The following is a 14,169-nucleotide window of genomic DNA, read 5'->3' as shown; positions in this document are numbered from 1 at the left end:
ACCTTTTCTCAGTCCCAACCCTCAGACTCAGCACCGCCTTCTTGACCGCAAATCTTGTACCTTCTACCTATCGTATTCCCAACGCCCCTCCCCCAAGTCCCTCCTCCCTCCCTTTTATCTTAGCCTGCTTGGCACACCCTCCTTATTCCTGAAGAAGGGCTTATGCCCGAAACGTCGATTCTCCGGCTCCTTTGATGCTGCCTGACCTGCTGCGCTTTTCCAGCAACACATTTTTAAGCTCTGATCTCCAGCATCTGCAGTCTTCACTTTTTCCCTATGATGTATGAGTGTCTATCTGACATCTTATGTTGGCCTGATATTCTCCTTCTACTGTCCTCATTCCAAAAGTCACAAACCAAACCTCACCTATTGACCTGTCTGAACCAGTCTATTGTAGTGTATATAGTGATTAGTCAGAATCTCCATTGGCCATCTGTAGCTGCTTCTTACTCTTCCTCTGGTTCTACACATGTCTGCAAATGATTCTGTTTCTTGCTGCAAGAACATTGTTTTCCCTACACTCGACATTTTTCACTATATTTGCATAGTGCCCATTTTAAGTGATGGTTATGCCCTTTGGGCCGAGAGTATCCATCAGCATAATGCAAAGCTTAGTCTATTTTACCCTGAAGATGCTCCACTTGCTGCTTTACAATCTCAGCACTCTTTACATGTCTACTGAGCTCCTGAGAGTAAATTTCTTTCCTCTCAGTGAACATGCTTTGACTAATACAATCCTGTCTTTAATAACATCAGCTTTCATAGGATTCTGTGAACTGAATTCATGAGGCCACTTACTGATCATTGGACTCGTTTTCAGCTTGGGCCCTAATATTGAAGATGTACAGATCCCAAATTATGATTATCTAGTGAGTTCAAGACTTTTAAGGTTACTGCACAGCTCTTCTGTTCTTCACAGAGACTTAGGATGGAATACCCTTTGAAATAGTCTTCAGAACAAGGATAAGAGTAGAACATGAGCAGATCAAACTATTTCATAATCTTGCCATCATTGTTCATTTTGACTGGAGTTGGAAGAGGAAATGTTTCAGTAGTTTTGTTTGACCCAGCGTTTCAGATGTGGCCTGTTTCTTTCTTTCTTTACAATTTCCTTCAGTTGCTTGTACACTGTTTTCACAGGTCTGAAAATTCCTGTGTCTCCCGATCAGTAACTATGCTTGTTTTCGCAACGCTTCAACAGTCAATCATAGCTCCACTTCTGCCATCATGTTGTGATTACAAGGTGGTAGATTGATTTAACTAGATCTTTATTGATGTGATTGAAAGATGGCTGCCACCAGTGTGTTGTCTCATGGCAGAGGGCTCAGGACAATGGCAGACCAGAAAGAACATGAATACATTGTTGAATTCTAATCCAATTCATCCAAATAACCACCAGGGTGGCACGGTGGCTCAGTGGTTAGCACTGCTGCATCACAGGGACCAGGGTTCAATTCCATTCTTGGGTGACTGCCTGTGTGGAGTTTGCACGTGCTTGCTGTGTCTGTGTAGGTTTCATTTAGGTGTTCTGTTTCCTCCCACAGTCCAAAGATGTGCAGGTTAGGAGGATTGGCCATGCTAAATTGCCAATAGTGTTCATGGATATGTAATTTAGATGGATTAGCCATGGGAAATACAGTGTTACAGGGATGGGGTGAGTCTGGGTGGGATGCTGTTCGAAGGGGTGGTATGTACTTGATGGGCTGAATGGCCTGCTTCCAGGCTGGAGGGATTCTATGATTCTAAAAGGCATCAGACCTTAGAGCAGTCAAATGGAAGATCTACTGTCTGTCAAGCTAAAACTAAGCCCAATCAATCATTAATCCACATACATTATATTTTGAGTTGTGTACAGAACAAATTGCTGCAGCTTGCATCATTAAAAATCAATACAATTACCATGGTATTTGTTGAGCCTGATAGTTGTGTGTTTACAATCATTGGAAATAGAAGACAAAACCACTAGACACTGGATTAAATGTTCCTCTGGCAACATTCAATCAATCTGGTAATTTTGCAGTTGTGTATCATTGTTGTACATAGACAAGTCTCTAGCACAGAATGTTGTGGAATTTAGTATTTTGAGTCTTACAGGGACTTTCCTCAGGGCAGTTGGAGGGCAGAGACTTTGGAACTGGCAAGGATTATAAATCTAATGTGGTGCAGATTTCAGGCCTAGTCTCACAGGGACTTTCCTCGGAGCCAGGAGCAGTCAAAGGGCAGAGATTGGGGATCCAGTAAGGGCTAAACAGCTTCTGGTGACAGGGAACGCAAGATCGTGGAGTCAAATCAGTAAGTGATTGGCTGTTTGAGGGATGAATATAACTCGTTAATTTTTCTTCCTCTAATCAAATAAGGTGTTGGAATTACCATACCTACAAGCTAACTGTTAGTGCGTGTTTGGACTCTGGGTGGTTCTGGCAGATAGGAAAACAGCAAATGTAACGCCACTGTTTGAAAATGAAGTAGATGAAAAGCAGGTGTCTATAGGCCAATTGTCTTAACTTACATAGTGGGGAAAATACTTGAATCTATCATCAAGGAAGAAATAACGAGATATCTGGATAGAAATTCTCCCATCGGACAGACACAGCATAGATTCATGAAAGGCAGCTCATGTTTATCTAATTTACTAAACTTCCTTAAGGACATAACGAGCGCAGTGAACAATGATGAACCAGTGGATGTAGTGTATCTGGATTTCCAGAAGGCAGTTGACAAGATGCTGCACAAAATGCTGCTAGATAAGATAAAGGTGCATGGCATTATGAATAATGTATTATCATGAATGGGCGATTGGTTAACTAACAGAAAGGAAAGAGTGTGGACAAATAGGTGATTTTCTGGTTGGCAATCAATAGCTAGTGATGTCCCACAGAGATCAGTGTTGGGACCAAAAGTTGTTTACAATTTACATAAATGATTTGGAGTTGGGGAGCAACTATAGTGTGTCAAAGTTCACAGATGATACTAAGATGAGTGGTAGAGCAAAGTATGCAGAAGACACTGGAGGCCTGCAGAGGATATAGATAGGTTAAGTGTGTGGGTTAGGGTCTGGCAGATGGAATAAAATGTTAGTAAATGTGAGATGATCGATTTTGGTAAGAACAACAATTAAATGGACTATTATTTAAATCATGAAAAATTACAGCGTGCTGCTGTACAGAGACCTGGGTATCCTTGTGCATGAATCACAAAATGTTAGTTTGCAAGTGCAACAGGTAATTAAAGAATGCAAATGGAATATTGTCCTTCATTGCTAGAGTTATGGAGTTTAAAAGCAGGGAGGTTGTGCTCCATCTGTGTAGGGTGCTAATGAGGCCACATTGGAATATTGTGTGCAGTTTTGATCTCTGGCACTGGAGAGTGTGCAGAGGAGGTCCACTAGGTTGATTCTGGAGTTGAGAGGGTTAGCTTATGAGGAGAGATTGAGTAGACTGAGACTATATTCATTGGACTTTAGAAGAATGGGGGGAAGGGAATCTTATAGAAACATAAAAAATTATGACGGGAATAGATAAGATAGAAACAGGGAGGTTGTTTCTACTGGCAGGTGAAACTAGAATTAGGGAGTACAGCCTCAAAATAAGAAATAACAGATTTAGGACTGAGTTGAGGAACATCTTCTCCCAAAGGAATATGAATTTGTGGAATTCCCTGCCAGTGAAGCAGTTGAGGCTACGTCATTGAACGTACTTAAGGAAAATATAGATAGATTTTTGAACAGTAAAGGAATTAAGGGTTATGGTGAGCAGGCAGGTAAGTAGAGGCCATGGCAGCTTGGGGACCTCTTTTGATTAAAAGGAGCCTAACTTTCCCTGAGGCATCAGATACTGAATCCATGAAAGGTCAGCCATGATCTTATTAAATGCTTGACGGGCCAGATGGCCTATTCCTGTTCATATTTGTTATGTTCTTATTTAAAATGTACATCAATGATTAAATGTATTTATATGAGATAGACAGTCAATGCTTGCATTAATTGGTACTTTTACAAGAGGACTTAGTAGAAGTATCATTCAGTAAGTAATTGTTTCACAGAAGATTATAGCATCATTTCCAACAAAGGAGGCCATTCAGCCCATCAGGTCCACGGCAATTCACCATGGAACAATGCAATCACTTCCCTTTGATCCTTGCAGACCAACTGATTTATTTTGTACAAGAGCACATCCAAATTCCTTTTGAAATCACCATCTCTGTTTCCACACCCCTTGCAGCTAATGAGTTTCAAGTCATTACCATCAACTGTTTAAAAATGTTCCTCCTCAGGAATCTCCACTCTGAGGGAGAGAAATCAGTATCAAGGATTCTCCACGTGTAAATAAAGGGTGACTTGATGACAGGATACCAGCCTCTGTGGAGCACGCTCCTGAAGAAATTCTCTCATAACAGTTGTCTTTGAATTGGGCTAAGGAATTCTGGCATCATACTGTTATTTGAGAAGCTTGACTCATTCAATCCTGCCGCCGAAGTCTTAGCCCAGTATGTAGAAAGAATGTGTTATTTTATCTGGGCAAATGATATTGGGGCAGAGGAAAAACAACAAGTAATTCCCCTGACAGCTTGTGGGTCTTTTCCGGTTAAAAGGAGTCGAACTTTTCCTGAGACATCAGATACTAAAACCTTTCAAGAATTGACAGATTTAGTTAAGGAATATTACAACTGTAAGCCTCCTCTAATTCTGAGATGCTAACAGTTTTAATCGTTAAATCAAGAATCCGAAGAATCCATATCTGGATTTTTGACTAGGTTAAGACGACTGGCAGAGGCATGTGATTTTGGTTCAAACTTTAATGAGATGCCGAGAGACCGTTTGGTTTGTGGGATTAATAATGTAACCATGCAAAAACGCCTACCAGCTGCAGGCAAATGGACTTCCAATAGACACTACAACTGATGTTATCATTGGAAAGTGCAGCAATTGGAACATATGAATTGCAGGGTATTCCAATGGAAGTGGACACCATCGCCAGTCTGACTGAGCTTCAGGAACACAACCTGAGTGAAGGCAATTGCTTAGTTGAAACTTTATTGCTGGAACAGCACAGCAGGTCAGGCAGCATCCAGGGAACAGGAGATTCGACGTTTCGGGCACAGGCCCTTCTTCAGGAATGAGCAGAGAGTGTTCAGCAGGAGAAGATAAAAGGTAGGGAGGAAGGACTTGGAGGAGGGGCGTTGGAAATGTGATAGGTGGAAAGAGGTCAAGGTGAGGGTGATAGGTCGGAGTAGGATGGAGGCGGAGAGGTCAAGAAGAAGACTGCAGGTCAGGAAGGCGGTGCCGGGCTGGAGGGATCCGGCTGAGACAAGGTGGGGGGAGGGGGGATGAAGAAACTGGTGAAGTCCAAGTTCATCCCCTGCGGTTGGAGGGTTCCCAGTCGGAAGATAAGACGCTCCTCCTCCTACCGTCGGGTTGTTGTGGTTTGGCGGTGGATGAGTCCAATGACCTGCATATCCTCGGTGGAGTGGGAGGGGGGGTTGAAATGCTGTGCTACAGGTTGGTTGGGTTGGTTCGTCCGGGTGGCCCAGAGGTGCTCTCTGAATCGCTCCGCAAGTAGGCGGCCTGTCTCCCCAATATAGAGGAGGCCACACCGGCTGCAGCGGATGCAGTAGATGATGTGGGTGGAGGTGCAGGTGAATCTGTGGCGGATATGGAAGTTTCCTTTGGGGCCTTGGAGAGAAGTGAGGGGGGAGGTGTGGGCGCAAGTGTTGCACCTCCTGCGGTTGCAAGGGAAGGTGCCGGGAGTGGAGGTTGGGTCGGTGGGGGGTGTGGATCTGACAAGGGAGTCGCGGAGGGAGTGGTCTCTACGGAAAGCTGATAGGGGAGGGGAGGGAAATATATCCTTGGTGCTGGGGTCTGTTTGGAGGTGGCGGAAGTGACGGCGGATGATGCGCTGTACATGGAGATTGGTGGGGTGGTAGGTGAGGACCAGTGGGGTTCTGTCCTGGTGGCGGTTGGAGGGGCGGGGCTCAAGGGCGGAGGAGCGGGAAGTGGAGGAGATGCGGTGGAGGGCACCGTCGACCACGTCGGGGGGGAAATTGCGGTCCTTGAAGAAGGAGGCCATCTGTGTTGTACGTATTTTGAACTGGTCCTCCTGGGAGCAGATGCGGCGGAGACGAAGGAATTGGGAGAATGGGATGGCGTTTTTACAGGGGGCAGGATGGGAGGAGGTGTAGTCCAGGTAGCTGTGGGAGTCGGTTGGTTTGTAGTAGAAACCAACTACTTGACCTCTTTCCACCTATCACATTTCCAACGCCCCTCCTCCAAGTCCCTCCTCCCTACCTTTTATCTTCTCCTGCTGAACACTCTCTGCTCATTCCTGAAGAAGGGCCTGTGCCCGAAACGTCGAATCTCCTGTTCCCTGGATGCTGCCTGACCTGCTGTGCTGTTCCAGCAATAAAGTTTCAACTAAGCAATTGCCTTCACTCAGGTTGTGTTCCTGAAGCTCAGTCAGACTGGCGATGGTGTCCACTTCCATTGGAATACCCTGCAATTCATATGTTCCAATTGCTGCACTTTCCAATTGCTTGCAGGCCCGGACCCTGAAGAACATTTTAACAGTTTGGCTGAGGCTTGGCTTTGTTTTGGTGTTTTTCTGTAGTTGCTGCTGGTACGTGGACTCGAGCACAGCAAAGGAGTCCCATTTGGCTGAAACTGAATAAGAGAACTCATCGGCAAATATCCAGGAGAGTGTGCACCCTGGAAAGTCCACCCACTTTTGGTTTGTGAACAGTTAAATTTCTTAGCAACATCCAAATCAGAACCAATCAAAATGAACATCTTGTTAAGTGGTCACCTGATTCTAAATGCGGGTCAATGCCAGTTGCAGCCATTTCAGAACCATCTTTAACAAAATTCTATCTGGACTCCAACCCTTAAGTTTGTGCAAGACCTCAGCTAGACTGAGAGCCTATACCAGGGAACACCTACAGATTAAGAGGAAAACTGTGGTTCTAGTCTTTTATGATAAGAAGTTGTTTCAGTTGCCACTGTTTGTAGCAAAAGGCTTGGGCCCTAGCTTGATGGGGCCAAATTGATTGAGAAAGGTTCATTTAGATTGGCTAAACTATTTTTGATTAGAAAATGGCTGTCTGAGTGAAATCCTAATTCAATGCCCGGAGATTTTTCAGAAAGGCCTAGGGACTATCACAGGAGTCAATGTCACCTTGTATGTTGACCAGGAAGCAGTTTCATGATTCTGCAATGCCTGCATAATGCATTTGCCTTACGGGCAAAAATAGAGGCAGAAATCAGAAGGTTGTAAAGCGAAGGAATCATTAGACCAGTCAACTTTGCAGAATGGTCAGCACCAGTCATACCAGTTGTGAAACTTGATGGGTCGGTTTGCCTTTGTGGGGATTTTAAACAAACACTAAACTACTTTTCACAGATGGATAAATACCCAATCCTTCATTTAGAAGATTTCTATGCAAAGCTGATGGGGGGGCTGTCCTTCACAAAGCTGGACATGAGCCATGCATGCTAGGAATTGCAGTTAGATGCTACAATTAATACCCATAAGAGTTTGTACAAATATACAAGACTGCTATTTGAAGTATCAACAGCCTGTACAATTTTTGAGCTGATGATGGAGAACACTATACAAGCTCTATCCCAGGTTGCCATTTATCTAGATGAAGGATTCTTGGAATTGTAGAATCCTTACTGTAGGAAGTTGTCATTTCAGACCATTGAGCCTCACACCAACCCTCCAAAGAGTATTCCACCCAGACACAGTCTCCCTACCCTATCCCCATAACTCTGCATTAATCACTTTAGCTATATCCCTGAACACTATGGGTAATTTAGCATGGCCAATCCACCTAACCTGCACATCTTTGAATTGTGGGAAGAAACCAGACCACGCAGAGGAAACCCACACAAACGGTCACCAAAGGATGGAATTGTACACGGGTCCCTGGTGCTGTGAATCAGTAGTGCTAATCACTGAGACACAATGCCATCTCCAAATGATGAATAATGATGAATAATAGAGAAGACCAATAAGAAGCGCTGAGAGAACTTGGGCATAGTCCCTATACATTTGTCTCAGGCCGTCATATGCATTTGAAGCGAAAAATAAATGTTCCACACGTCCCACGTGACCTGCTTGAGCTACAATTCAAAAAGACCGAGTTACACCCTCTAGAATTAAAGTAAGGGTGATCAAAGGTGTCCCGGCTCCCCCTCTGAACCAGAGCTTAGGTCTTTTCTTGGGCTAGTGAATTATTATAGAATGTTCATAAATAACCTAGCCTCCAACATGGCATCTTTGCATCAACTCTTAAAAAAGGGTCAATCTTGGAAATGGCCATGTGGCCAAGCCATAACTTTCAGGAAAATGAAGAAACAGGTATAATCCTCTAAGATACCTTCCGTATGGCTTTGGGATATTATTAGCGCATAGGTGGCCCGGGGAGAGGAGTGCCCAATAGTGTATGCATCCAGGACTTCGGCTAATGCAAAGCATAAATATGCCCAGATAGAGAAGAAAAGTTTAGTGGTCACATTTGGAGTCAGAATGTTCCACCAATACCTTTATGGACATAAATCTAATAATAACAGACCACAAGCCCCTGCTGAGTTTACTTAAAGAGGACAAGGCAGTGCCTTCCATAGCTTCAGGCCAATTTCAGCAGTGGGCTCTAATACTGAGTGCATATAGTAACAAGTTGGAACACCATCTAGTACAACTAGCAAATGCGAATGAATCAAGCCATCTCCAGCTGGCAGATACATCAACAGTGGTACAGCCACTGGAAGATCCTGTAATGGTTTTAAATTTTCTGCACGTACTTCTAGTCATAGCTGACAATGTTAAAAATTACACATCAGGTTATAGTCCAACAGGTTTATTTGAAAATACAAGCTGTCTGACAAAGGAGCAGTGTTCCAAAAACTTGTACTTTCAAATAAACCTGTTGAACTATAACCTGGTGTTGTGTGGTTTTTAACTTTGTCCACCCTGGCACCTCCACATCATAGCTGGCAATATTAGACTTTGGACACAGAAAGATCTGGTCCTGGCCAAACTGAAACAGCTGGTGATGGTGGGAGAACCAAAGGGCCATCACAAAAAGAATTGAAAGCTTTTTGGACCTGGCATGTTATTATAGGGAGCAAGACTGTTTATTTCCAGCAAAGGTTGCTTCCAGATACTGGTTGAAATCCACCAGGGTCATCCAGGGGTGAAGATGTTGGCAAGACGTTATGTCTAGTGGCCTGGATTGGATGCAGATGTCGCCACTTTGGTGGGGCAGTGCCTAGAGTGCCAACAAGGACAAATATTCTCACCAGCAGCATCTCCAATACGTGGTAATAGCCGGGTAAACCATAGCTTTGGTTATACATTGACTGTACAGGGTCTTTCATGGGATCAATGTTCTTGGTTTTTTGGAGGCTCACACAAAGTGGCTGGATGTTCAGAAAGCTCATTTGTCAAACATGGGGGCATAGAATGAAAAAAATGTGCATATGTTTCGCAATACATGGACTCCCAGAGGTGTTAGTCACAGATAACGAGCCAATGTTTACCAGCAGGGAATTTGAGTATTTCTTAAAGTTGAATGGTATTCGACATATCAGGACAGCACTACACCATTCATCATCTAATGGTGTGGCAGAAAGAGCAGTCCAAACTTTGAAGGCAGGGCTAAAGCAACAGCCTACAACTTCACTGGATACCAAGCTGTCCCGGTTCTTATTTGATTATAGGACAGCCCATTGTGCAACTCTAGGGATAGTTCCAGCAGAGTTGCTAATGGGGAGAAGACTCTGCACCAGGTTTAATCTGATCTTCTCAGACATGTGGGGCCAGAGTGAAACTGCATCAGGAATACCAAGGCCGGACACAAGATTCCACTAAGTGAGAGAGTTTAATTCAGGGGATGAAATTTGGTGTAAGAGCCATGGGAATGGCCCTGCCTGGGTATGAGGCATGGTCAACTTGAGGTCAAGTCCAGTGCTATATAAAGATTGGGTAGATGTGATGGTCCTAAACAAGTACGTTAACCATACAAAAGCTGCATACTCACAATTAGTGTAGGAACAAACATAGCTGGCTCCTCAACAGCCTTTCCATCTGTTCTGGAATCTGTGGATTCTCCCTCTCCTTCAAACATTGAAGATACCTCAGAAATGTCACTGCCTTGAACAAGAGAATGAATTTCTTATGAGATGCTCCAGGCTCAAGAGGCAAGCTACTGTGTGTCACACACCGCACACATCAGAGGCAGAGTTGGAGGAACCTGCCCTGTTGATAAAATGCCCAAGAAGAGCAAAAGAAAAGGCCTTTGTCTTCAAATTCAGAGAGGGTGGGAGGTAGTTTTTGTAACAAGATCAGCCAGGTGTACCTTATAGAAGATGACTTCTCTGATTGAGGCTGTTCATCCGGTCCAATCAGGGAGCCCTGGCTGACAGGCATAAACAGGAGTGTCAGAGGTTCTGTTCACTCTGAGAGCTGGCTCTGAAGTTGCTGGATCAGTATCAAGGACTCTCCACGTGTAAATATAGGGAGTCGTGGTGATGGGATACCTCTGTGGAGTTATTTCAACTATTTCTATCTGTCTTTTATTGAGGGTGGCACAGATAAGGTAGATAGTCAATAGCTGTTCCCCATGATAGGGGAAACTAAAATTAGTGGGCCTAAAGTTTAAGGTGAGACAGGAGAGATACAAAAGGGTCCAGAGAGGAAATTTATTTACACAGAGGGTGGTGAGTGCTTGGACAGGCTGCTAGAGATCGTGATGGAAGCGAGTACAATTTTATCATTTAAGAAATGTTAGGACAGGTTCATGTATAGAATAGATATGGAGGCACATGCATCAAACACAGGCAAAAGGGTCTAGATTCATTGTAAAAGCTGGGCGGCATGGACAGGTTGGGCCACAGGGCCTGTTTTCATGCTGTCAACCTCAATGACTCTATGACTGGCAAATTATACTGGTTCCTGAGAGGCAGGATCATAAATGGGGTGGGTTGAGGGGAGCAACTGATGTACTTAGGACAGAAACAGTTTTACATTCAGCCAGAGACATTTTGAATTGGAACAAGATGAACTGTTCAACATGGATCCCACTTTATCCCTTCCCAGTAGACCATGTGTGGTTACCCCAGATGAGCAAAACTTTCATTGGCATTTTTGTTTGAACACATCAACATAAATACATGGAGAATTAGGAGCAGCAGTTACCCATTTTATCCACGTGAGTCCACTCCACTATTTATTAAGATCATGGCTGATCTGACGATAATCCAGCTCCACATTCCTGCCATGCCCTGACAATCTTTTACTCCTTTATTATTCAATAATCTACCTGCCTTAAAAGTAATCAATATTCCTCCCTCCAAATCTGTCTTGGTCAACAAATCCAAAGACATGCAGTCTCTCCATTTGGACATTTTGCAGTTGGCAGGACCAGCTTTGGATAGGCTTTCTGCCACAACACACTGGGAATACCCAATACCGCCTCCCACCCCCAACCCCCAAAGACTCTATGAAGGAATATCTTCCCAGACCAACTTCAGGCCAATGGGAATATTTTTATCTCCAGGGCTTCTGAAAGCTTGCAGTGATCAGCACATCCAACAATACATTACCTGTGAGCTGCTTTCAGCAGAATTGAGGAGGCAGTCTCATCAGCTGACTATGCCTATCTTCACGATATACTCACAAATGGTGCCCAGGACTCCTACTCCAATCCCAAAACTCTGTCTAATGGTCATTCAGAGGAATAAGAAATAGAAGCAGGGGTCAGTCACTCAGCCCCTTAATCCCCACCCACCAGCCTAACATTATAACAATCTGCCCCGGCCTTCAACTCCTTTCTTGTGCTCGTTCCTCAGAGACCTCAACTCCCCAGTATTCTAAAAAAATCTGCCTCCTCTTTGAATAGTTTTATTAATCTCGTCTCAGTTTCACAATTCTCTGGGACAAAACATTCCAGACATCCCTATTTCTGAGAGAAGAAATTTCTTTGTATCTCAGTTTTAAAAGTGTCCCCTTATTCTGTAACTAAGTCTCCTAGTTTAAGAAATAAAGGATTATGGGAAATGGGAAATGGACTTGAGGCCAAGATGTGATTAGGCACAATTACATTGAATTGCAGAGCAGGGGTTGGATTACATACTACTGCTCCTACTTCTTATGTTCTTATGATGTGTCACTCATTAGTGGAAACATCTTCTCAGCATCTCTCTTGTTAAAGTTGCTCAGACTTTGTATGTTACAACAAGATCACTCCTTATTCTTCTAAGCTTTAATGAGTAAAGGACTAACATGTTCATCTGTTATTGATAAGGCAGCCCCTTCGTCCCAAGAATCAGCCTGGTGAATCTTTATTGAATTGCCTCCAATGCTAATCCATCATTTTTTAAATACAGGGGTTTGGAGATAATGAGAACTGCATTGCTGGAGAGTCAAAGTGGATAAAGAGTGGAGCCGGAAAAAGCACAGCAGATCAAGCAGCATCAGAGGAGGAGGGGAGTTGATGTTCCAGATTGCAACCTTTCATCAGGACTGGGGAAAGGGAAGGGGGCTGCAAAATAAATAGCAGGGGCGTGGAACCAGGGAAAAGGTGGGTGGGTGGTGATAGGTAGATGCAGAGAGGCTGTGATTGGTCAGTGGAAAGGGCGGAGCAGATAGGTGGGAAGAAGATGAGCAGGTTAGGATAAGCCTTAACATAGAATTCACCAACTTCCAAATCTCCTATCCCCTCATCTCATTCCAAATCTCCTATCCCCTCATCTCATTCTAAGCCCAGAGGAGAAGGGGAGTTGATGTTTCAGGTTTTCATCAGTTCTGGGTGAGGGGAAGGGGGCTGAGAAGTAAATTGAGGGAGGAGGGTTGGGCCAGGGGAAAGATAGGTAGGATATTTATCGTCTCTGTCTACGTAGCCCTCTGCCTCCCACTCTGTCTAAGTCTTTTTATCAGTCTGTCCCCATCTCTCTCACTCCGTTTGTCTGACTGTCTGCTAGTCTGGGTCAGTGTCCTTATCACTTGCTGTATTCACAATCTGACCAAATAAAATGAACAGTTTGCTTCATTATTCTGTATACTGCAATGTTCACAAAGTATCACCTTCTACCTTAAAGACCTACCTTTCCTCAGACTGAGCTCTGAGATAATGACATCCAATCTTTCATAGTGAAACATCTTTTTAAAATGATTATATTTGTTCCAGTTCCTTTAACAATAAAACAATGAATATGATAATAGAGAAACTAAAAGCAAGTAAAATAATTGAAGGCACATAGGCAGGTACAGCAAGCTTATCCAAGAGCAAGAATTAGCAAAATTGGTCCCATGTACATATCCATGAATCCACCAATAAAGTATAACTTCTAACTAGATTTCTATTTGCATTGTGCCTCTCAGCAGGTTTTTGTTAAAAAATAACACTGCTTGCATCTTGTTTTATTCCATTCATGTGATGTTGTAGTTCACAGGCAAGATCAGTATTTACTGATCATCTCTAATTGCCCTTGAAGGGTGGCTTCACCAGTTGACTTCACCAATTTCCTGATCTCTCCTCCCCCCACTTTATCCCAGATCCAACCCTCCAACCCGGCACCTCCCTCTTGAACTGTCCTACCTATCCATCTTCCTTCCCGCCTGTTCGCTCTACCCTCCACTCCGACCTATCACCCCATACCCCACCTATGCCTACCTTCCGCCAGCCCCACCCCCTCCAGTTTATCTCTCATGCCCTTTGAACCCCATCACAATCCTAATGAAGGGCTCATTGCTCAAAACATCAACTGTCCTGCTCCTCAGATGCTGCCTGTCCTGCTGTCCTTTTCCAGCACCACACAGATGAGTTTTGATGACAATTGATGATAGCTTCATGGTCACTATAACTCAGATAAGCTTTCAATTTCATACTTAATTAGTTTAAATTAAGTTTCACTAATCAATTTGGGATTTGAACCCATATCCCCAGAGAATTAACTGAAGCCTCTGGGATTACTCGTCCAATAACATTATCACTATAACACTCTCTCCTCTTAAGTACTTGTAAGTCTATAACATGTTCAAGGTTATACACAGGGGATTACCAGACAATATTTGACACTGATTCACATAAAGGGTTATTGGGAGAAGGGAACAAAAGCTTGGCCAGAATTACTGGTCTTAAAGGGGGAAGAGGGTGGTATAGAGATGGAGAGAT

General features: G+C 43.8%; 1 pseudogene; it reads left to right on the top strand.

Annotated features, from left to right (window-relative positions):
- The window catches only part of LOC148150581 (uncharacterized), a 156,029-nt pseudogene that overhangs the window by 76,236 nt on the left and 65,624 nt on the right, over positions 1–14,169 (top strand).

This window comes from Chiloscyllium plagiosum, unplaced genomic scaffold (genome assembly GCF_037043375.1).
Source record: "Chiloscyllium plagiosum isolate Xiang-an unplaced genomic scaffold, Cpla_swu_hap1 HiC_scaffold_3, whole genome shotgun sequence".
NCBI lineage: Eukaryota > Metazoa > Chordata > Chondrichthyes > Orectolobiformes > Hemiscylliidae > Chiloscyllium > Chiloscyllium plagiosum.
Note: the sequence above shows the minus strand (reverse complement) of the source record. Positions and strands in the feature narration are given on the sequence as shown.